Source organism: Apis laboriosa, unplaced genomic scaffold, assembly GCF_014066325.1.
Source record: "Apis laboriosa isolate Shangri-la unplaced genomic scaffold, ASM1406632v1 scaffold34_cov151, whole genome shotgun sequence".
NCBI lineage: Eukaryota > Metazoa > Arthropoda > Insecta > Hymenoptera > Apidae > Apis > Apis laboriosa.
Genome location: NW_025222928.1, coordinates 4,808,567 through 4,833,662, shown reverse-complemented (window position 1 = coordinate 4,833,662; position 25,096 = coordinate 4,808,567). Strand labels below are relative to the sequence as shown.

The 25,096-nt window shown below is 48.2% G+C and overlaps 1 protein-coding gene across 4 annotated transcripts in view; it reads left to right on the top strand.

The window, feature by feature from the left end:
* LOC122715038 overlaps nt 1-25,096 on the top strand; it is a 210,495-nt gene that overhangs the window by 128,207 nt on the left and 57,192 nt on the right. Inside the window, exon 1 of one of the 4 annotated variants that reach the window (XM_043936916.1) lies at nt 14,202-15,031. The exons of 2 other annotated variants lie outside the window; for them this stretch is intronic. The gene's annotated coding sequence lies outside the window, so the exon portion shown is untranslated. Of the gene's footprint in view, nt 1-14,201; nt 15,032-22,661; nt 22,783-25,096 lie in introns of those variants that run through there. One more of the 4 variants, XM_043936919.1, reaches the window with a different exon arrangement.

The window sequence follows — 25,096 nt, the reverse complement described above, 5'->3', positions numbered from 1 at the left end:
TGTTACTTTCAACCGTTTTCAAACTCTTTATTCTCCCCTTCCCCCTTCTCTCTTCCTTCTGAGAGAACAAATCAATTCTTCCGAAAGGATCTGGAAAATATTTAATAGCAGTTTATATTGAGTTTCCATAAATATTATACATTATCGTATATTTATTAACAATTTCGTAAAAACTCGGAATACCAAATTCCTTAGAAAAAGAAAAAAGCTTCTCTCGATCCATTTCATCGACAAGCAAACGTCTTACTCGACACCTTTCTCCCGCCGGAAACGGGGGAGGAAACGGGAAGAATGATCGAGTTTTAGGAAACGCGGTGAACTTGGTGCGAGCTGGAAATATCGTCGATTAAATCCGCCGATTGTTAATCGGGCGTGTGCTCGCCCGACCGGCTCGCTGGTCAATGCTCGAACCACTCTTCCTGAAACGGAATCGGCGTATCCGCGTGAACTTCCTTCCGATCGTGAGCAGCTCGTCACCACCGGAGACGAGTAACGAGAGGTCGTGGTTGCTCGTCCAGTGAGCAAGAAGGATAGGATGGCGCAGCGGGTCGGGGAGAGGTGACCAAGAAAGAGAGAGAGAGAGAGACGAATTCTAGTACGCCCGCCATATGTCACAGGGTCCTTTACGTAGTGGTGGGTATCCTGGACGTATCTTATCTTCCGCTTATGGCCGCGAGAGTAATCCGAGCGGAAGACAAACGCGCACGAAATAAAATCCGGACCGGTTCGGGGACGGGACTTCCTTACCCTCTGTTGCCCCCTCTCTCTCTCTCTCTCTTTCTCTCTTCGTCTCTTCGAGGGAAAAGGGAAACGTTCCTTCAGAGTTGTGCGATCTGATGACACGCTCTGGGAAAAGTGTCGAAAGTCGGGAAGGAATTCGTGGAACACGATCCATCTGGAGAGAGAGAGAGAGAGAGAGAGAGAGGAAATATATTTTGTGGTCGTAGAATTCACATTCTACGAATGATTCCGTAAATATTACCTTCTTGACATTTTTCTTCGAATCGAGTTTTATTCGTCTACGCTTTATCTCGAGATTTCGAGAGAGAGAGAGAGAGAGAGAGAGAGGGAGAAAGGGAGAGGGGAATAAGTTTATTATCCTAGTTAAGCGTGAGACGCACATGCGTTGCATCCTCGGCTCGTTATACGGATTTTCAACTTCAAGAAAGATACTTGGTGATCTTCGCGCGCGACAACGTGTTCCGAACAATCCTCTCAACTTGCACGAGTTGGAGAGGATTACGAAGAACGAAAGGGAGATGGAGCAGCGATAAACGAGACCACGTCCTCTCTCCAGGACCGGTTGAACCGATTCGTCTCGACCGGCAAATCTGAAGCCGCGATAACGCGCGCGTGCGCATACGGAATACCAAAACAAAAGCGCCGTTATGGGTTACGACACTTTTCCATCCAAACAGAAAGAAAAGAAAAGAAGCGAGGAGATTAATCTCTCGAAGAAAGAGAGACTTCGGTTCGAAATTCGTCGCATATGCTTTCGTTCTCGTGAAAGCAGCTCTCAACTTTGCTCGTCGCTTTGCCTCTGCCCTCGAAACCGCAGCCCGTAGTCGAGGACAGTGTAAGAGTAATTAGCAGGAGGAAGGAATTGGAGAGGTCTTTAGCGCGTGGCCAATCGATTACCTCTCGACGGGGTCGTCACCTTCTCGACGTCTCGGGACGAGAAATGAAAAACTGCCGGCACCATTTCCTGCCTGGGAAAATGCGAAAAGTTGGACGAAACTTGAGCTAAAACGATGAACGATTTGGGAGGACGTTCGAGAGAGAGACATTCGGTGTACATGATTCTCGCTTTTCAAGTTTTCGGGACGGGTTGTAAAAGGAGAAGAAGAAGGACGAAAGAGGGGTCAGAACAGGTTTTTCTAAACAACGCGAATGCCCGCTTAAAATGGTTAAGATAATTACTCGAACGAGTAAATTTCCTCTCGAGTGGAAATTTCTCTCCACCCGAATACGAATACGAATGTACTTGGAAAGATAAAGATTTCGTGGCATCGATCAACGAGTCGTTGGCATTATCAATCATTATCAGAGAGCAATGGATAAGAAGAAGATTGGCGGGTGAAAGGAAAATAGAGAGGACACTGTCACGACGAATAAGTAACAAGCGGAATCGAGGAGCGGAGGAGGAAGAGATTCTCTTGGACGGACGGAGAGGCGTAGTAGTCGTGCACGTGCACGCGCGTACTCGCTCGCCTCCAATGACCAGCAAGAAAATTAGAAATATCTGGCCAGTGGGGGAACGTGCTTCTCGCTCGAGTCGTGGTATTATCGTTCCCTATGTGTGTATATACTCGGTCGGTCGCGGACCGGTGCTCACGTTTCGCTCACGAGAGACAACGGAGAGGACACGCTAGATACGAGAGAGGGGGGGTAGGGTTCGGATAGAGGGCTCGTATATTCGTACTCGCACGTGCGCCAGAAACGACCGCCATTCCTTTTATCGTTATATACATTTATATTTTTCCCTCCCTTCCCAATCTCTATCCCCCAATCCTCCTCTTCCGTCCCGGTGATCGTTTCCGTCCAACTCGTGGTTATTAAGTACGATTTAATTAAACGGACCATTGTCGAGAATACGTGTGTGTATATATATATATATATATATATATATACAGAGTCGGGGAATGAGGACAATTGCCAGGTTTAAATCGACGCGGTATTTCTTTCAACACCGGTGGTGAAAACTCGGGATTTGCCCCCGTTTATACACGAATTTCCATCTCTTTATTCTTTGACGAGAATCGCTTCCGCGGAGAGGAGCTGCACAGGAGGTCCTATTTGTCCCGCCCGAGATTCGAGATTCAACGCGCCGCGAAATTGTCCGTCCGAGCTTTCTCCCGGACGAAAGCGGCGATCTATGACTCGGAAGAAGAAGAAAGAGTCGTTATTTTTTTAAACAAAGGATTTTTTCGTCGATTCTGGTTCGAGTAATGAGCGGGGCGAGCAGAATTTCCCGATCTGGAAATGACGGATCCATTGGAAGCAAATACAGGGAAGGAAAATTGCTCGTCGGCATCGTTTCCATCGGCGAATCGAAAAATTGTACGCGCCTGTTCGAACGATTGGTCGATAGGTTAGGTCGAAAATGAGATTCGGTCACTCTGCCATCGTGATTTCGATGGACCATCCGAAAGAGAGAGAGACGGCAGTCGTTCGCTCGCGAACGATCGAGGTTATTCGAGGGATAATAACGGTCGTAAAAAATAATAGGGATCGAGGTGAATCCTCCAACAGTCGAGCTCGATATTTAGAGGATCTAATGACACCGAATTTATGAGCCAGGTGCGCGCCGATTTCAGCGTGAAATACCAAATGAGAGAAAGAGAGAGAGAGAAAAAGAGAGATGATCAACGTTTAGTCGTATAAATCACGAATGTGGCGGCAAGTACTTGCATCCTCGTGATTCGGTTCCCTCTCCCCCTCCCCTCTCTCGCGACAAAAACGGACTTGTCCGCGATGGATCTCGGCCGTCAACCGCGCGTCCTCACGTACTCGAGCAGGTCTTTCGATTCCTTTCGTCGGAAACGAGGCGAGGTCGAACCAAAACCCTCGAACAAGAGAGAGGCTGGAATATCAATGCGTGAAGGGGCACGAATTTTTTCCTCGTCTTTATCTCGCGAGAAAGGAAGAACGCAGAACGAGTTGCACTCACGAGTATCAAAAGTCAACGGTATCTTTTTTCTTTTTTTTTTTTTTACCTCTATATCTTCGATCATCGAGGAAGAAACTCGCGAAGAATTTCAAAGTACGCGGGAAGAACGAAGAAAATAATATTTATCGGAGGTGGTCTTCTCTTGGTGGTAATCCTTTCGTAAATAACAAAGTATTTACGTAAGGCTTCGTAAAGAAGAAGAAGAAAGAAAAAGGAAAAAAAAGCGAATGGCGAGTTTTCGGATTATGGCAAAGGTCTTCCACGACAATGGCCGTCCGTGTTTTCCGCTTCCTGCCCCGTCTTCGCCGTCTCCTCCGGACCTTTGTCCCGGCACGAGCATCTCTCCTTCGCGCGTATATACGCTTATACGGTGTACGGCACTCGTGGGTGTGCGTGGTAAACGCGATCGAAGGGAGAACCTTTTACGGGCTTTACCGCGGCATAAAGCGTTCGAATAGATCGAAACTTTCTTCCGCTCGCTTCGAGCATATACTTTCCACGTATGTATAATATAGTATATATTATACTATAGTGCATTCAGTTGGCGGGATTAATCGGATAGCTGGAATTCGACGATCCGATTCGCAGATGGAACGTTGTTGCAACATGAAAGATGGGCCGTTGTTGTGTGTGAGTCAGAAATGGATATCGAGTATATTCCAGCCATTCCATGGTCCGGTGTTGATTTTTGTTAAATTTTCTTCGTTCACAAATTACCTGAATATTGATATTCGTAACTGGGGCGAATAATAATCGTTCGATCGAGAGAAGCTCGTTCTGGTGACTCGGTGGAGCAAAGGGTTCGAGGACTCTTTAATTAAGTTAGAATTGGACGATCAACAACGGAGGTTCCCGCGGTTCGCCCATCGCCATTATGAAATTTGCCGGGAAACCGGGTTGGTGGCCGGCAACGGCCGGCACAGAAACGCTCTCGGTTTAGGAATCGGGCAGAGCGTTTCGGCTTTCAGCCTGGCAGGCTAATCCTCCAGGCTTTGTCGCCAGCAGCCACTTTTGGTTTGTCAGGTCTCTTTGATCAGGTGCGCGGCTCTGTCGTCCCTTTTTGTTCCACCGCTTCCTTGCTTTTCCCTTTTTTTCTTCTTCTTCTTCTTCTTCTTTTTCTCTCGACGACGCGTCACCAGTTTCTTCGAAGCGTTTCGACCGCTCGAAAATACGCACACGTTTTTTACGTACACGCATCTCTTTCCTTCTCCAATGAAGATATTCGATTCTCGATGTCGTCGTCGAAAATTGACGAACGGAATCGTAATTCGGCTCGAATATCACGCCGATGATAATTATTCGCGGATGCGGAGGTGGTTACAGCCTCGTAAACGGCATATATTCGGGGAAATTGACCGGGATTACTCTCGCATGTCCCAGTATTTCCAAGATACGAGAATATTCGGGGAAATGTGTCCGCCTGCGAGCTTCGTCGATGATAATTGGTCTCGCGTATTGTGTACGCTCGATACTAATCGATAATAATCGGAGAAACACGGATTGTCGGAGGGAGATCGATTTTCAAACGAAACCTCTCCTTTCTCCGTCGAGGCGACGAAGGGCGAGCGGGCGATGGATTAAACGATCGTTTGGAGGTGACGAGAGAGGTTCGGACCCGCGTCAAGGAGAGGTGTGCTCGAAAAGGCAGGATCCAGCCACGGAAAGATGACGATACCGCGGCCGGCACGAAGGTGGCAGGACCTCAAGCTGCGAGCATAATGAGCGGCTGGCGGGTAATGAAGATCGCTCAATCTCTTCCAACGCGCCATCTTCTCAAAGAGCGAACTCCCTTAAGTCCGATCCCGACCGCTAATCCGTTTAATCTCGAGATAATTAATGACCGTTACGCTTTAATAATTCTTGCTCCCCCGCTGGAAACCGCTTCACCTCGAATATTCGCGCGAATTTAAAGCGGACGTTTGACGTATAGATAGATCCTCTCTCTAGCTTAATAGTTTAACTTTCGTCGTTGTGAAAAGTAAAAATCGCGTTTTCTCATTCGCGTGGTGCAATGGTCGAAGAGGTGGAAGAGAGAGAGAAAAGCGCTTATATTGCATAGATGTAAACTTTTTCGAGTTGTTTTTCGAGGACGAGTTTGCGCGTTTCTGCAAATATGTATATTTTATTTCTCGATTGTGTCGAAAGGAGGCAGGAGGGCTACGTTTCGAGATCCAGGTGTTTTCAACGTTTTCTCGTGACACGCAAAGGGGACATCGACGTGCCAGGACCCTGTCACCCTGTCCCAGGAAGCCGTTTCCCGCTCACAGTTTACACAGGATTTTCGAAAGAGACGGCTTTATCCACGCCGTATAGACGCGTTTACATCAACGCCGTTGTATCGGGGGACGTGTTTGTGAACCCTACCTAAATGCACTCCCAAATGTTTGCGCATTTACTCTGTTGCGGTCTTTTACCTGATGAATTTTTGTATACGAAAATATACGAGAGGGGGAGGAAATTCTTCGTTCCTCCATTTCTCCATTACAATCGAGATTTCGTTACAATTCGACCACCTTTAAGAAACATCGTCAAAGATGAGAGATTCTCCTTTGACTCTTTCGAAAAAGTGAACAAAAGGAAAAAACAAAGTTAAAACGAAGCGGGTATAGGGAGCGTCCAAGGGAGCGAGCATACCTGCGAGCCCTACCCAATTATCCCCCGCATCTCACCCAACTGCTCACTGTTGTTCTTCCAACGTTTTAACGGACGCTCCTCGGAGATAATTCAGATATCATCCCTTCGATTTATCCGGCAATCCCGTCGAACGAGGGGACGCGTTGGTTTCTCGCGTGCCAACTGACGGTCTCCCAAAAGCGAGCCAGATTATAAACTGGCGATCGCGGACCCGCCTCGAGAAGGGAGGGATCTTGGGTTGGGAAGGAGAACTCGTGAGATAGAGAGGTTTTTCTGGCCGAAACAGGGAATTCCGAGGACGAGAATTCGGGGATGAAAAGTGGAGAGAGAGAGAGAGAGAGAGAAAGAGAGAGGTAAGAGGAAGAAGAGGTGTTTTTCTCGCTGGAACAGGAGGGGAGGGGGAAGGGATTAAAGCGTTAAGAGGAGGGCCGATTCCACTCACGGCGCGAAGCCTCGCACGCTCGAATCGATCTTCAGGGATTTCTCGTGCCGGTGTCCTCGATCGTGGGGACGAGGCGAGTGGATGGGCTTCTTCACGGCCGATTAAGTAGCGCCGCTCTGTGTATCGGGGCGAGCCGACGAAAAGCTTCGTGGAAATTTCCACGTTGATCGCAGCTTTCCACTCGGCGAAAGGGATTCTTCTCTCCGCTTTTGGGAGAGAAGTCGAGAATTCGAGCGGAAGCGAAAAAATTGTGGAAAGGTAAAAGAAGAAGAAGAAGAAAACGTTGCGTAAACGTCGATCGTGGAAGTTGATCTTGAAAGAATTCGAAACGGTTTGTTTCCCGCTTTCCGATAGTTCGAAACGCGTGCAGGAGAATCCGATTTAAAGACTTACTTTTGCTCTAATCCGCGAGAAGAGCGATCCTCCGCCCGCGAAAACTCTCAACTTCCGGCAAAGTTTCCGGTTTCATCGGCCGGCGGAACTCTTCTCCAACGCACCCTCGAATTACTCCACTCGTTTCGTGTGTATCCGCGGGAAAATCTCCTGGCATCTTTAATTAAACGCGGCATTAATCGCTCCGCCATCGAATTTTGGTTGTAACCCGGCGTATGTAACCTCAATACCTTACGATCGGTGGTAATTGCCACTTTATTCATATCTCGATCCACGTAAAGTATTTGTATTTGTCCTCCGTAAAAAAAAAAAGAAATTTCGAAGCGAATACGAATTTCAGCTCCTCGACGACTTTTTATTTATAATCTCGCGTGACAAATTCGCGAAATTACCCGACCCGTAAAGAGAATTGGTTCGTCGAACTCGATCGCTACCGAAACTTCTACAACAATGTTGTGAACAAAAGGACGGCGATTGTTGCACGGTCGACCATCGATTAGAAGACTGGTCGATGAGACTCGGTGTGACGAAATCGCCTCGTTTCGAAAGATCGAAGCGGCTCTCCCTTCCCAGAAGGAGAGGGAGGCCTGCGTGCCCGAGAATATCGCGTTCGCCGTTTGACTGGCAAGCGTGGCGAAGGTTGGAGCGTTAGGGGGTGCGTGCGAATGTCGAACGCATTGTTCTCGGTGCCTTGGCGCCCCGCCGCGGTGCTCATCGCGTCTTGAAAGCGTCTTCTCCTCGAAGGCCTCGAAGGAGATGGATTTATGAATTTACGGCCGCCCCGGTCGGCGGGGGACTAATTGTCGGCTGCAGCCGTGAAGGGGAAATGGCCGTGCACGTCTCGCTCGCCCTTCCGGTTTCGCGAAAAACCGGGGCTCATAATTGCTGTAATTTTGTCCCAACCAGTCGTTAAAAGTCCAAAGTTGCCGTGTTTCTCGCGTTTAGCGGCGGAAACTTTCGTCACGACGACTCGCGAATTACGATTCATTGAGGATCGTTTTAGGAGATCAGACTGATTCAGAAATTGGCTGGCTCTTTCGAATTCCCAACGTTTAGCGTTGGCAACCTGGAAACGTTTCGTTCGATCCCTCCTCCCTGTTAGAAATCATTCGCGCAAGAATCGAACCATCGAAATTAACATCGATTTTAGAGGTGGAAGATTTATAGGATGGAATCGTTTCGGTGTGGTTCTCTTCTTTCGGGATTAATCGAACACGTTGGGAATACCGTTATGCGATCTTTCTTCGAGAAATTGGATAACGAGACGCGTGTGTATATATGTATATATATACGCGTTTGAAATCGAGTCCACGAATGGAGAGAACTCGGCGGCCCCTTTCCCACCCGGTATAGGAAACGTGTAAGGAAAAAAGTGGCCGGACCTTTTCTAGGTTGCAACGCCTAGCATTTACATGTCGAGATAAGCTAATGAGACGTCCAACGGTTCGAGGTAAACACGGCTCAAGTTTTTGAATTCCACGAAACGCGACTGCCATTCCGGCTTATTATTAATCCACCGATAGCGAACCTGGTCGAAAATCGACTTTATCGTATCCGTTGTTCTCTTTTTCTTTTCTTTTCTTTTCTTCTTTTTCTTTTTTTTTTTTTTTTTTCGGTTGGTGAATTTTTCTTTCCTCCTTTTTTTTTTAATTCCTCGTTTCGCCGCAGCAAAGTAAAACGGTACACGAAACGATAGGGAGAGTTAATAGCTCCAAGTTTTTATTATTTCTAAAAATATAACAATCCTAGACACTCTGGATCCGGAGTTTTTAAACGTCTTTCGAGAGATTGACGAATCGTTAAAATTGAGGGAGCGTGTTCGATAAATATTTGAAAAAAGTGTCTCGCATTTTCTCCGCTACGATAAAAATCCTGTCCAAGAAATATAAAAGGACGGAGAAATCTAGAATTAAATATACACAGAACCTAAGAAAGGTGAAATTTTCAGAGTCACGTCACTCTTTTCTCGTCGCGTCACCTCGCGTCTTAAAATCCTCGAAATAAATCCATCCGTTCATCACGGATCCACCTTCATCCCTTTCCCGAGCAACAATGGAAAATGCACGGAGGAGCGGGCGTTGCATCGCATTTTTCTTGATATACACGTTTCAAGACCCCCGTTTTGAAATTCATCACGGGAAGCTACTTCATACAACGCGGCCTGGATGAATTATGTCGCGGCGTACCTCCGCCGCCTATCTTCGTTTTTCGGTAGTGGTAATCCCGGCCCGCGCACGTGCTCCTGAATTTCGAGGTTTAAATTCGCGGGGCGACGTTTCGAGTATGCGACCGCGGAACGTACGCGAGCCGCAGGCCCCCGTATCTCGCCGTGAAATAATTTCCAAGCGTCGCCAAACCCGCGATCCACGGATATATTAACGGCCACTTTACGTCGCAACGATTAACCGCCAACTTCCCTCCTCCCCGCGTACGTACGTATTAATCCTGCCTTTCTCATTTTCGTTTTAATCCAAATTTCTTGACCCCTTGAATTTCTAGCAATTTCACTCGTCTTAGGCTCGACCAGGATCCGACCGTTTTTTTTAACTTTGTTAACTGCTTGACCGGCTATCGTTTTAAATTAAGAGGAGGGGAGATATTATCTGTCGGCGAAATAACGACGATTTCCAGAGAAAGAAAGAAATTGGAGATAGAAAGGTGTCGAAGAAGATGGCGTTTAAATCGCGGTGAGATCGGTTTACGAGACGAAACCGCGGTTAGATCGGTGCCTTCTCCTCTTCTTTTTCTTCTTTATCGTGGCGCGAGTAATAAACGCGGTAATAAACGGAGACGAAGAAATTAACATTGTGGCAAATTGCGTTTCGCAATGGGCGAAACGAAGCGGGAACCCGTTATCACGGCTGGCAAACGACTTCGATACAGGGACGATAATGTAAATACGGGACAGTCCAAGGCGTTTATCGTTGTTTCGACCAGGTTCACGCGCCCCTCTTCGCGGGGATTGACGACCTCTGCCATTCGAGGTATAAGGTATACATACGCAATTTAGTCTCGGGTTATAAATCATGGTCCACCTACGTCCTGTAATTTCTTTTTGGATCATAAATCAGCTACGCCTCGACACCCATACGCGCGCACCGTGTACAGGAGACGGTGCGTGTACCAGCGATGAGAAGATGTGAAAAGTTAGGTAGGTGTATCTGTTGCACGATCTTTTCAACCGTCATTAAAAACCCTCGGCCCTTCGCTCTTCTTATTCGCCCTTGTATCGCGGTACACGCAGGTGTCGAGTTTATCTCCGATTTTCTTTAAAAAGGACGCTTCCGAAATCCATCTTTTTTTTTTTTTTTAATCGTCGTCAGCTCTTTTCCTTTCGTCGCGAATATCTTATTGTTATTACCTTACGCACGAGGTAGAGAGCGATTTCGATTTCGAAAAGGCGTTTCGAATTCCTTTAAAGATTCCATCTTTGATAGAAGTTGACCGTCGAATTAACGTTTAAGGAAACGTTTCGTTCGAAAGATCCGATCGACGATAATCTCGATCGGAGACCAAGAGGTTAAAGAAGAAGCCGCTTCGAGAAATGACCGGGGGACGAATTAACAGAGGGATATCGCTCCATTAATATCAATTTTATTGTCGCGATTGGGGAAGCGCGTGCGCAGGTCGTCACGCACATGTTTATAGCGACAATATTTTAATATACCCTCTTCCCGTCCCGCCCGTTCCTCGAACACGATGGACTCGATCACCTCCGAGTTGACACGATATGCCGCCTTTGAAGATCGAGGGAAAATCGTTTCGTCGTCGACACGGTTTCCGTACGCCATGGCTCTTTGTACTGCTTAATCTTATCGCCGTTCCCGTTATCGTCTTTACACGATCCGGTACGATCTCCTCTCTCTCTCTCTCTCTCTCTCTTTCTTCGATAGTCGCGGTCGAACTCCATCGAGTCGTGACTCTCCGCGAGTCTCATGTTTATTTAAAAGCACGCGGTGATCGCCGGTTGTAATCGAGGACACTGTTCGAAAACGGAGAAATCCGTGAGTTTGTCGTCCGATAAGGCGTCGATAAGCTCTCGTCGAGACGACCAACGTTTCTTTCGTGGAAAGAGATGGAATTGGAAAGAAGTGAAAAGTCGAGGAGTTTGTCGGTTGTTGGTAATTGGTCAAGAGATCGCCGTGTCGCGACGATCCGTTTGAAGTAACGTTTCAGGAAAGAATGTCTGAAAGTATCGACCCGCTTTATCTGGTTCGAAGTTTTTCCAACGAAATTTCCGTGAGTGCAACGAACTTTACGCCTCTCAACCATTATCGCCTCGTTTTTTGTCCGAGAGAGAGAGAGAGAGAGAGAGAGAGAGAGAGAGAGAGAGAGAGAGAGAGAGAGAGTGCCTCACCCCCTCCCCTCTCCTCCCCTAAGATACGACAAGTTCCTCGGTCTATTTGCCCGGTTAGATACACCGGCTATCTCGCGTGTTTTTGAGGAAGGTTAAACAAACTTGCGACGCCCGAAAACCGGCGAAGATTACCCGCTGTTTGTCGAACGATGCATCATCCCTCGCAAACAGAGCGCGCGAGATTCCTTCCTTCCTTCCTTCCTTCGTTTGGGGATGGAGATTCGGCTCGGCCAGCTCAAGAGACGGCTCGTATTTGCTCGCGTCGTGAAACACTTAACCGAACCTGTCCCTCTCCATTTCGATCGATCGAGAAACGAACGAGAACGTACCGAATCGAACAATCGGAAAATTTCGAATTCGATTCTTTCGTCGAAGGAAACGAAGCATTCCAAGGAATAATCGCGTGACGCGTTTGATGAAACAATGCCACGAAACAAGACGAATCCTCCCCCCAAAAGGCACGTATGTGTGAGGATAACGATAAATCGCGCGAGACGTAGACGCGATGGCGGCCACTTTCGCGTTTCTCACGGAATGCATTAACGCGTTTCCCGGGCTCGTCTACGAGCATCCACTCGGCGTCACACGGTGCACGAGCTTCACAAGGATGTTTAGCAAACACTCGGAAAATTCGCTGCATCACCTTTCGGCTGCTTGGCGTTCGGCAAACAAGCCGAACCCCGGTTGGAGCGTTTCCAGAAAAGCTGTCGCGTAGGCGCCGGCGTCCACGAATAATCTCCTCGAGATCCGATCTTTATACGAACATTCTCTCTCTCTCTCTCTCTCTCTCTTTGTCTCTCGAAAGATCTGGCAATTTCTCTCTTCCGACCGATCCGAGGACCACTGCTTCCATTAACGTCTGCGGTGGACGGCGAGGGTGGACGTAGAAAGCGCAAGCGTGGTACAATATCGCGGGTAATACGATAACCACAATGGACTATTTCGGCATCAACCTGTTCCGCAAAGCTCTGCCCTTCCCGTTTGAAGTTCCCGACTCGAGGCGCCGGCCGAACGGCTCCCTTTCACGATCCACCAGGCCGAACGAAAGGATTTCTAAATACTCGTTCGCGGTATTTGCGGATATCCGTCGGGTAGTCCCCGCTAGGCCTCGAAATACCTCTCCGCCTCGAAGCATGCAGCGCAGCCACCGCGAGAGGGGCAGGGGAGGTGTGTGTGTGTGTGTGTATGTGTGGGAAACACAGGGGGTGGCGATCCGGGGATGGGAAGGAGAAGGGAACAAACGACGGGACCTTCTCTCACGGGGCGCCTGCAATCCGATCCTCAAAGCCCATCGAGTAAATACACCCGCGCTATCCGAGGGGGAGGGGATGGAAGGAGCGTTTAATTAATTCCATCCAATATACCGGTGTGCGCCGGCTGGATGGAACGCACCCGCCTGCGTTTTCCACTATACGTATCGTACGTGTTGTTTATGTATGCTCGTACGAGTGCGTGGCCAACTCGGTGGTCGTAGCGTTTGGTCAAAGCTTAACGCGTTAACGTTTTAGATTCCGTAGTGGATGCATCGAATTGTTTTTGACGAAACGTCGCGCATTTTTCTTCGTCTCGCTCGAAATTTATGTATGTATGTATGTATGTATGTATGGTATAGTGTTGATAGTGTTGGGGATAGAGGAAAGGTGCGTGCATCGTTGCGGCAAGTTGATATTTCGACGGAGTCGCAGTCTGCCGTCTGCTCTTTGCGTGGGCAAACTCCAGCTGTTCGCGATCGGAAGAACGCTCGAGTGCCCGCGCTCCTGACCCATATCCCACGCGTGACTTCCGTCGCTCGATTCAACGTCGCTCGATTCTCGCGACCCAGCAACGATAAACCGAGATCGAGGATGTCCGATTACGAAGTAACTCGTGTGTTCGCATCGCATCCCATTGTCGAGATCTATATTATTGTAGAAACGTATGTAGTATATACGTATATCTATGAATCCGAACTAATAAGAGATAATGGGGTTAGATAATTGAATCCGCGAGTGAGACGTGAAACGTCAGAGTGTGTGTATGTGTGTGTGTGTGTGTGTGTGTAGAAAGAAAAGCCGACGAAATTCTCCCTTCTGTGATCACCGAGTCTCCGTGAATTAAACGCTCGCCAGAGCAAACAACAGCGACACGCGTCACTTTACGCGACGACTTTGTCTCGTTCCAGCCCCCGCGGAATTACCCCGACACGGAGAGTCTTGTCATTCAACCCCGTCACCGGCTCGTCGACGCATTGTGTCAGCCCCCACGAAGCCTGCACGGGACGGTGGAGGGCACCACGGTGCAGGCTCATCGTGAAGGGCGGCGTAGAATCTCGGGGAGACCCTGGAATCTCTCACTCTCTCTTTCTCTCTCTCTCTCTCTACTCGCACCCTTCCGACGTGGCGCTGCTTCTTTTTTTTTTTTTTTATTTTTCCTTTCCACCGAGTCACCGTTGTGTGTTCACGCTCTAAAAGGACGACACTGGTTTCCGTCCTCCCCGCTCGCACGACTGCCACTCCACATCGCTGAACGCACGTCTCGCTCGCACCCTCGTGAAAGAAGTCTGCCACGCAGAGCACGAAGAAAGAAGAATCGCGGAGGAGTGGGGATAGCAGGCGCAGCGACTGGAGTGGGGAGACGAGGCGCCGGATGGGGGTAGCTCGCAACGTGATAGAGGAAGGAGAAGTGGTGGGGATAGGGAACGGAGCGAAGCCTCCGAACGGTCGGGCGAAAGCGACGAGCAACAGTGTGCCGCGCGCCACCGACGAGCAAGTGTTGTTGTGATCCGTGTGCTCGGGTAAGCGCGTGTTTTCGGAGGTTCGGAAGTGCATTCGAGAGTGACATTGCTGTTATTACGTGGAGAAACGTTACGTGTTCGATCACGTAACGAGTGCGTAGAAGCTTCTACGAACACGCGTTTCGACATCGGATGTGCGGATGACGACGCGACAGTTGACACCGATGGATACGTGGGAGTCTTCGACTTGTGTTAAACAGTGAAGTTTTTCGTAATGATGGTACGGGTTTCGTGCGGGTGCGAAATCAACGTGTCTCGACCGAGTGAGAGAGGATAAATGGGAATGATTCGAGTGCGGGAGGAATAAGTGCATCGTTTTTCGACGACCAGTCTGAAAAATTGATCTTCGTGTCCGTTAAACGGCGTATGGCTCGCGATCGGTCGATTTTGTTTTTGCCGTGGAGATTCGTAACGACGCTCCGGCACGTAGCACAACCGTCGTCCAACCGTTTGTTTGTAAACGGACGTGGAAGAAACGCAGAGAAGAAAAGAAATATTCGTCGACGACAGGTGATTTCGAGGATAGTGATCGCTATTCCTGGAACACGTTGTTACGGTGGCCGAGTGATACGTGAAAGAAAACAAAAACGACGGAGTGATTTCGCATCTACGCAGGGGATATAATATACCATATTGGAATAGGGGGAGAATAAATCCTGCGATAGGGTGGTGCGCGGAGAGGCCCGCAACGAGGAGGGTGACCGTATTTTCGAAGGAAATGCGCTGCTAGCAAATCGGCAAGGTGTCGCCCGAATTTTTGAGGTAGGCCATCAATTTGATTCACGGCTCAACCGCGCCGCGATAATCGTTCGCGAAAATGCTCCGTACGGAATATTAGGATAGACGTGGCGACAATTATACGTAGAAATGTGCGTGAGTGGTGCGGTAATTGCTTCGGGAAATGGACCATATCGTCGAAGCTGTGAAAGCCCGTTACAGTGGAAACATAGCTTTTCGAGTCGCGTGCAAATTACAATCGGCGATGTTTCGGCGTCGGCACGTGGACGAGCCGGCCAGTAGCAAAGTTGGCCGCAAAGTTGCGACCAGTTTCGCGAGATTTTTTCCCCTCGAAAGAGGATTACGCCCCCGATACGATTTCAAAAACCGGATGTCCCACCGAATATCGTCCCTATCGTAAAACCCTTAGGATCGTGGGCAACGATAACGTATACGCGATATCGATTTTAGATTTTAGAGATGGCCGTCGGATCGACTCGAAAATCCATCCCCCGTCAAAATTGTCGCGCGGATCGAGTTTCGAACGAATTCTCGAATGCCTCCCTCTCGCGTGTCACAACAGGGTGTTTCCATTCTCGAATTGTTCCCAACGCGTGATCGCGATGGCTCAGTCAAGATCCTTCACCGAGACCGACATTTTTCCACGGTTAACGTAATACGATAGCTCTGCGAAGCTCTCCGGATCCAATTCGTCTGCGGCAGACGTTCGCAGACGAACGATGAAATGTAGGAGAGAGAGAGAGAGAAAGAGAAAGAAACGGAGAGAATGATAGGGGGAAAAGAGACGGGAAACAGAGAGAAATTCCGCGAGAGTGTGTCTTTGGGGGTGGTGGAGAAATGCAGAACTTAATGCAACGAGCAAACAAATAAAGCATCTCCGACGGGGATTGAAAAGAGTCGACGTGCCGCGGAGATCGATATTCGCGACTCGCTGCGAAACGTCGAGCGGGATTAACGCACGCTGCCGCGGAAATACGCGTCGACGGCCTGTGCCTCTCTCGCGCTTTTCCACCGCGCTTTTTCCTTTTTTCTTCTTTTTTTTTTTATCCTCTTCTCTCATTTTTTTCTTTTTTCTTTTTTTTTTTTTTGTAGCGAATTAAATCGGCACCGGTACGCGTCGACCGTCGCCGATTCAGTTCCGCGCTCGTTCGGCCTTTTCAACAACGAGGGCTCGTGCTCGTTCACCTGTTGGTTAATTTCCATCGAATCACGGGGATGTTTACTCTCGATTACCCCCCGTAATGGAGAATTTTCATCGCGGTAATTAAGCGAATCCTGGAATCCATGCAGCGTCGGGAAATACACTCGGTTCCATTTGCGAAATTACCAGGGAGGGGGGCCGTCGCCGATCCTCGAAACGCGCAACGCGTGGTATCGCGATATTTCTACGTAGCGGCGACCATTAAAACATCCTGGTTGGCGACGGTGGAACGTTTCCGCCGAGGTTCGATTTAAACCAGTTCAACCTCCTGCTACTCTTTTCCACCGCGGAGCGCGTGCCACCGAACGGAGATGAAATTAGAAATGATCTCGAGACTCCCACGAACGGGATCTTGGATGGCGGGGAGAACCGTGCCTGCCGTTGACAGTTATTAGGAACTTATGGGGCGAGAGTTCACGGTGAAAACTCGAGACCAGAGACCCCCGAGTTCCTGTTCGAGACGCGCTTATTTTGGTTTATTTTGACCGTGCACAAAACCGTGCTCGTGCTTTTTCCCTTTGCCTTTGTTTCGACCTCGAGTTTCGACCCCCGTTTCTCTCTCTTTCTCTCTCTCTCTCTCTTTTATTTATTCCGTTCCGAAAATTCGACGATGATTAGAGAACACGAAGAAAAATGGCGCTTTCAAATTTTTTCCAAGAGATGGAGGGAGGGGGGGAGGGATTTAAATATCGATAGAAATCGAGAGGAGGCTCTTATTGCAAGGCTCGATCGGATTCGTATTTCCAAAGGTGTTGAAAATGCGCGCGTGTATGCGGAACGGCGGTCACAGGGAGGCTCGTTCGAATCGAGTTGAAAATTTAAACGCGCTTTTTTTTTGCGTATCGCGAAACACAACGCCACTAATCCATTCTCTTTTCAAAGAGAGGGAACGAGCTCGATAAATCGTTCCGAGCATCGGGAAAAAAAAAAAAATCTCTCGCCATGGAACACACCTTCATTCTCCTCGCTAATTCGTAAGAATGCGCTGCGCTTTGTACGCGAGGGATGCGTGATAATGGAGCGTCAAATTCGTTGAATAAATCCGCGCGACTGCGCGTAAATATTTCAGAAGGAACCACCGCAGCCTGGAAAAAGCGAGCTAGTCGCGTCCTTGACAGTGGAATAGTGCAGAGAATCGGCACCAGATGGAACCACCGCACGGTATTCCACGCGGATCGACTTTCGTTCTTTTTAAAACTCGAATGGGTAGAAAATATAGCGATGGTTCACAATTTAACGAGGTTGTAAATTGAATCGTTATGAAGAGTGCGAACACGCTACACTTATAATTAGACTCGTGTATCGAGTTTTTTTCAAGTTTTTTTTTTTTTTTTTTTTTTTCTTTTTCTTTTTCACCAAGTTTTTTGCTCGAAGTCTCAGGTCGTTATCTGATCGTAGATCTGTCGAAACGCTAGGCATCCATACGTCATTACATTTACGTTCCATTGATTTTTACGACTTTCCTCGTATAATGTGGGCCCGATATAATATATAATACGTGTATATATACGTACACGCAGAACGATAAAACGTAACTATTGTTGATTCCTCCTTAACGACGTTTTAAGGTCTACTCGATAAAATTTCGATAATGTTAGTTGCGGTCGAAGCATTTCATTTGTTCCACCGTATCGCGCTAGAAAAATGTTAATGTCTATTCGCTCTATACTCGTCGATAATGATCCAAAACTAACGTCTCAATTTGACAAATTGAGAATCGTTCTCTGAAACCCATCTAAAATCCATCGGTTCGATAATTCCCGGTTTCTCGGAATAGAATAGGTAGTTAAAAGTGAGACGTTAATAAAGGGGCGTGAGTTAAGTTGCCGATAACAGCAATTGGAAACCGAACTTTCCAATTGTTGGACGTATCGGTAGGAGGATCCCCGCTGCTCGATCGTCGTAAACTCGGCTTGGAACTTTGGAAGCGGAATCTCGTAAACGGCAAAGGGTAGCTCGACTGGCGCGTAACACCCACACGACACTTGCTCCCCTCACCCTCTCGTGTCACTGGATACCTGTGCGCGCGCGGGGGTGCTCTCTATACGCTCTCGAAGTCGGTCCCCTCGCCGGAGGGTCTCGGTTTAATAAAGCACCGGTGAGAAACGCGAAACACGTGCGTGCAAAAGTTCTCCCCACGGAGCGCGCGCGTAACGACGTTCCACGGGCGAGAAAGAGGAAGAAAGGAAGGAAGGAAGGAAGGAAGGATGGGGATGGGAGGAAGAAAGTTAGGAGGGCGGTTACGCGCCGTACCAAGCAGGGTGGAGTTAGTTTTAGATGTCCCGTTACCCTTCCTTTCTTCCCCCTGTTCTCGAACGAACCTCGAGGGGTCGAGGTAAACGATCCGCGTCAGAATTTTCGTCTCGCGAAATTATACCTGTATAGATGGAGATAGGCCCGCGTCAAATACGAAATACACTTGGATAGGCGCTTGACAAATATCGGACGGTTTAAACGACGAAGCGTTTCTCGAAATTGGGGCGAATTGGTGTCGTGAACTTATTATTGGAAAATTGAGTCGTTAACCAATGCTCGACCAATGAAATTCTCGAACGATGAAAAATCCTTGACGCGCGGAGAATTGAATCGAGAGATGGAAAAAGAAACGAAACGAGGGGTGAGTCTCTGTTACCGAAATCAAAGAGGATGCGAGGTTTGTTTCCATGGACGAATGGACGAATTCGCGACAATTTCGATTGGGGATTGTCAGATTTCTGGGACTGGCGATTGTCCCACTTGTGACGAGAGAGTATCGATGCCGGGGGGAGGGGAGGGGAGGTGTGCGATTCTGTGCCGGTTGTCATTCTAACCCCCGTCTCCGCGCTCTGTCTCCGCGTGTCTGCAAACACTCTCCGCCGGTGTATCATCGCCGGGGAATCGATGGCGATTCGTCAAACTACAAATATTTAGAGAGCACTCGGTGCGGCGCTCCTCTCGTCGATTGCGCGTAATGCGTTTTATAAATTCATCCCCGAACTCTCGTTCTCGAAGGAATCCGACTCTGATTTCTTGCACCGCGAAATAATAAGAGATAGAAGAAGATACGGACGAAAATTAGTAAGGAAAGCGAGAGAAACGATGGAATATCCTGCATGGATTCTGGAATGAAAGGAACGAAAGGAGAGTCCAGTCTCTGGTCGAGTCATTCTGTCAAACATCGTTCGATTTATTTACGACTCGCGTAGTCCTCCAAGGATCGTTATGCCTGGAAAATTATAGCGCGTGGGCGACCCGCGTATTTCCCGATGGCCGCAGATTTACGGATCGTTAAGTCTTGCGAATTTACACGTTTCTTTTCGCCGTGCCTCTATTTGCGGCCGTTGCCGACGTTTCATCGTAGCCGCGCGCGCGCTTTGTTTGCGGTCGAGGCAGAGGAGACGTTCGTATCCTCGCGTGGATAGTCGGCTTTTAGCCGGGAAGATCGATTTCAAATATCACGCGGTGATTATCCGTTAACATTCCGCGTTTTATTGGATGTAATAAAAACTTTTGAGACGAACGAAAAATTTCCCGGAGATTCTTTTACAGGTTCGAAGAGAAATATCATTTTCCGCTTCGTTCGATGGGCTTTGGGAAAGTAAAAGAGTTGGATATGAAAAAAAGAAAAGTACAATTTCTCGAAAAAAAAGAGAAAGAAAGAAAGAAAGAAAGAAAGAAAGGGGGGAAAAGGGCGCGTGAAACGTTTCAACTGCGGAGGAAATGTTAGGAGGAAGAGAGATCGCCCTTTGGGGAATAAAGGCGGGCGCAGAGGTTATTTCTGGATCGCGAAAAACTTTTAATAGCTTTCTGATAGCTTATTGGTCGGTCTTATAAATACTTTCATATCTCGCGTCCCGTCCGTCTGTCGGCTCTTTTTCTCCTACCGCCCGTCCCTCGTTACTTTTTTCCCCTCCATTGTGTCGTCCACCTTCGTCCACCCGAAAACTTTGATCCTCCTCCTCCTCGTCGTCGAGAAGAAATTGAACCTGTTATTTATTTATCACACGTTCGGAAGATCGTTCGTATCTCGACGAAGGAGAGACGAGATGACAACGCGACAATGCCGCCTCGAGTCTTCTTCACGCTGCACCTAATTTCGCCTCCTCCCCCACCTTTTCAACCCGCTATTATCCACCGTAATCTCGTGAAAAGATTACGGATCTCCTAACGGAGATGCCGAAGGGAAAGGGAAAAGGAGGAAGCGTGTCTCGTCTCCGGGAACGAAGCATAAAAGTTGATTGGTTATTCGATTAAACGGATTATCGGTGTTTCTGCTTTTCATACCGCTTAGATCCTTCAAAACTCGCGGTATTCTTCCTCGACGAACCGTTGTTTCTCCCTTTAAAGGAGAATACAATCTCTCTCTGAAACACGAATGGCGTCGAATTGAAAGAAAAAAAGAGAGAGGAAAAAATAAAACAGCGCGTTAGATTCATTGTGATGAGACCAGCCACCGGATGGAAACGAAGGAGGATCATCGGGAGCAGCCGGTGTTCTGTTCAAGGGCGGAATTATTAAATTCGTCGGTGTCCCCTAATTAAAAACGATTCGGTATCGCGAAAAAGTAGCGCGAAGAAGGGGATGAAGAGGGGGAAGAGGGAAAGGGTTGTACACGCGTTACCATCGCGGAAAATAATCGAGTGGCGGCCTCGCTCCCGTGCACCCTAACTCCACCCTTCCTGCCGTCCATATCCCATAAATAACGTCCCTTACGCACGCCGCGGCAATTTTCTCGCGGAGATACCGCCGGAAACGATCCCCGCCGCATGCATAATCGTAACGAGGACCTAAAATTCGGCCGGAATAATTGCGTGTCCTGAGTCCGGGCGAGGAACGCGACTCGTTATCCTTCCCTCGACCGGCTAACGGCCATTGTCACGACGCCATTATCCTCTAAAACGCGAATCGAATTGCACGCACTTTGTACAATTTCGATCGTGTTTCAAAACCGTGTTGCGGATAAAAATTCTTCACGACGAGCGCGAAGTCAAGCGTGTTCGAAGGGTGGATCGATTATAATTCTCGCTTGCAACGCGATAAATATTTACGTCGAGGAGGCGATTAATCCCTTGTACGAACACGAAGAAGAAGAAGAAGAAGAAGAAGAAGCCTTATATGGAGCACGATCGGTCGTTCGTCGAGACGGCGCCTCGTGGCGCAACTTCAAACTTCGGTAAATAACAATTTTACTACGCGTCCTATTTTTCGCCCCTCTTCACCTGCTCAAGATGCAGGATCGCACCTCGTCCGAGTCGTCGCTTCGTCTTAATTTCCATTGATTATACCGGGACGGGTCCTCGCCCCGATCAGTGGAATAAAGCCACTCGAGGTGCAAATTCATCGCCCATTACCGGCAATCTTATTATCATATCCCGCGACGTGGCTGGCGCGAGATAACAACTCGCTCGCGAAAAACGGCCGATCGTTGGTAACACGCTCTCGCCAATTATCGCCAATTTCGAACGAATAATCGCGCGCCGCTAAGAAGAAAGAGCAACCAATTCCACGATATTTATTCGCTGCTTTCCCTCCCCTTCGCCACGCACGGTGTGGTCCGACCGGTTCAAGCCCGTAATCGGCGATCCCCCTCGAGGAGGAGGAGGAGGAGGGAAACGCGCGACGGAGACGACGACCTACGGTGAGACGGGAAGATTAACATAGAGATGAGGTCGCCTTCGGTCCTTTTCCGCGTCGAGTTATGTTCCCGTGACCGTGCGCCCTGATGCACCAACTCTCTGCCTCTCTTTTCGGTTGAATCACCTTGGATCGCAGAACACGCGGGCGCCCCCTTTATCGCGGAGAAGAAACGGTAGGATGTTCCTCGGGTATCCGCGCCGATAACTTGGTTATCCCGGTTTTTCCCGGGATTAATTGGTGCTCGAGATTAGTAAACGGAAGGGAGAGAAAAGAGTCGTTGAAACGGAACGACGGGTACCGCCCCGTAATTGGAGCGGATCGCGAGCTCCTCGAGCGATTTCACGGGGCCGAGCCCCTCTCTCTCTCTCTCTCTCTCGAGCGGAGGGAGGAGGAATCGAGTGGAGGTTTCGAAGTCGAGGAGTCGCGGGTCTCGAAGCCGGGCAAATGGATGTTTGGCGTGGGCCGAGAAGCTCGGCACGCGTCGTTCGCGAGGACAGCAATTGATAGCCGTCGCTTGCCGGCTCGGGAGAGAAAGCGGACGAATCGAGAACGAGATGTGGGCGGAAAGTATGGTTGAAAAATGGCCGATATTTCAAATGCGGAGGGGGGGGGGGGGGGGAAGAGGCTCTTTTGTGGAGGTTTCTTTCTCGCTCGGGATTCTCGAAAAAAAAAGAAGAGGAAAAAGGAAACGCGTGACTGGTCGTCGCCGTCGAGATGAAAAATCGGGCGATACGTTGTATTGGCCGGAGGAAACGACGAAAGGCCTGGGCGTAGAGAGGAGGCACCGGGTGTTGTAAGGTTGGGCGGCGGTTGTTTGCAAACACGGATAATCATGTTCGTGACGCGTATTTTGGTGGAGGTGGTGGCGATTGGCCGCAACAACGGGAATGGCGAACGCGCGCCGAGTTGGTCGAGTTTGTATCACTTAACCGACGCGGCGGATACATACTGGGCTCGGGTAAGCGAAGTTAATGCTGAAATAATGCGACGAAGCTGGCACGGCTGCCGAGCTTCCACCGACCGAAAACGCAAATGCCGGGTCCCTCGACGGTTTGCACGCCTACGCGCGCCGATATCTGATCGCGCTTGTCCTATCCCTTTTCACGGGTCAACGTTCCAACCTTCCCCGTTTCACCGTTCGTCCGATTCAGTTTATCGTTCGCGATTACGCAACGGTTTCTCGTTCGATTTTCCTATCGAGTCGAAAAAACTCGTTGCTTCGACGAGGGAGGGAGACGAGGGAGAAATGTTACTTTGACTCTTTTTTTCCTTTTTTTTACGACCTTTCGTCCGTTTAACGAGCATTATTTGCTCAATTATCGTGAAAATCGCACGACTTTCGAGTCGTTTGTTTGGACGGAGAACGAGATTAACGCCGCTTTTCTCGAACCAAAGTATCCAGGATTCGAAGTAATTGTCAGTTCAGAAACAAATATAAGAGAGGAACCTGTGCTTCTCGAGATTTGCTCTTCTCGTTTTTCTTTTTTCTTCTTTCTCTCTCTCTCTCTCTCACTCTCTCTCTTCGCCTACTGTTTACTCAGCAATGAAGTTCGAAGCTCGTCGAAACGACGTTGCTCGTGAAAGTTCGCTTCCCTTGGTAACAATGGGGTACAACGACGAAACGAAATACCGGAGCCGGAGAGCGTAACGATAATAATTAATGCTCCAAGTTTTTGGCATCGAATCGCGCGTTACAATCTCGTTCCAAATTAATCTCGTCTACTTTCGCCGACTCTTGGAGGAGATATTACTCCTCTCCTCCTCCTCCTCCTTTCTTTTTTCACCCGAAAATTCATTTCACCAACAGTTTAAATTATGAATCATGGAAGGATGATTTGTCTTTTCACCCCCTAATTTTTACACGATTATTCGAATCGTTAAACGTCGTCGTCGTCTCGAAAGCGCGTAACACAATTTTAACTTAACGTTTACGAACTTGATTTAAATTAATGCAATTGTTTTACGTTGGAATTCGAAACGGCCAAGTTTACCGTGGGATTAAAACAACTTAATTTAAACTTGTCCAGCTCGAGAACGATCCACTCTAACGTTTTCAACCTTTCTATCTCTCTCTCTGTCTCTCTCTCTTTCTCTCTCTTCGATCGTCATCGATATCGTTCCCGTTTCCAAAGATTAGTCTCCAAAACCAATTCTTCGACCCTTTGGAAGATGATCTTTTTAAAAACTGTGGTATTTCAAGTCCACATAATGAAACGCGCTCCGGAACCCCAACGAGGAGGAGTACATTAAACAAAGTCAGCCAGCCATAAATACGAGCCACGGTGACATTCATTTCGGCGAAAATGGCGAACGTGGAGAATTTCGGGTGGCGATGGTGGCAGCGGTGTTACGAAATTTCGCGCGACGCGGTTCGCGAAATCTCTCGTCTCTCCGCTTCCATCCCGGTGGATCGTCGTTTCGTATAGCCACGACTATTTTTTCTCTCTCTCCCTCTCTCTCTTTTTTTCTCTAGGCTACCATCAGCCTCGTCATCCTGGGAATATATTTTTTCGCGCGTCGCTCACCGACGCGTAGGCTCGTCGGATGTGCTCATAATGAAATTACCGCGCGTGTCAGCTGCGCGAAGACACGGTTTTACGCGCAGCTTTTGGGCCGTGGCCAAGAGTATCCACGGAAAATCATTCCATCCTCCGTGATTTTAACGCACACGCGTATGAAAATCGTCTGGCGGAGTGACGGAATGCGAGAGAGAGGGAGAGAGAGAGATTGTTTGGTTACACGTCGAGTAATCCCAAACAACCTTGTTCTTTAATACTACACGGATTTACAAAATCTGTCTAAACGACAGTTTCCAGATTCTTTTTCTTTTTTTATTTCTTTTTTTTTTTNTTTTTTTTTTTTTTTTTTTTCTTTTTAGAAAGTAGCAAATCGCGCGAGAAAATTAAAAGTTCTTTGTCATTCTTTTAACTTAATCTTACGAAGCAAATCGTTTCTAACTTCATTCGATGGTTAAAAGGGTAGAACTCGCGATATTTTAATATTTGAAGAAGAAAAATTTGAGAAAGGCGAACGGTTCCTCTAGGCAGGTCTAGGGGGACGTTTTTTAATTAAAGGGGAGAATTATTAAAATAATACGCATTTGACAAAATTAATTTTAACTTTCATTCGAACTGAAATACACACAATTAGAAGCCCTTTATTTTCATTATACCAATTTAATTATAACCATCTACGTGTAACATATTTAAATAGCGCACGTCGCTAGCTAATTAATTTATGCACAAACATAATCTATAGGTACTTGAACTTTC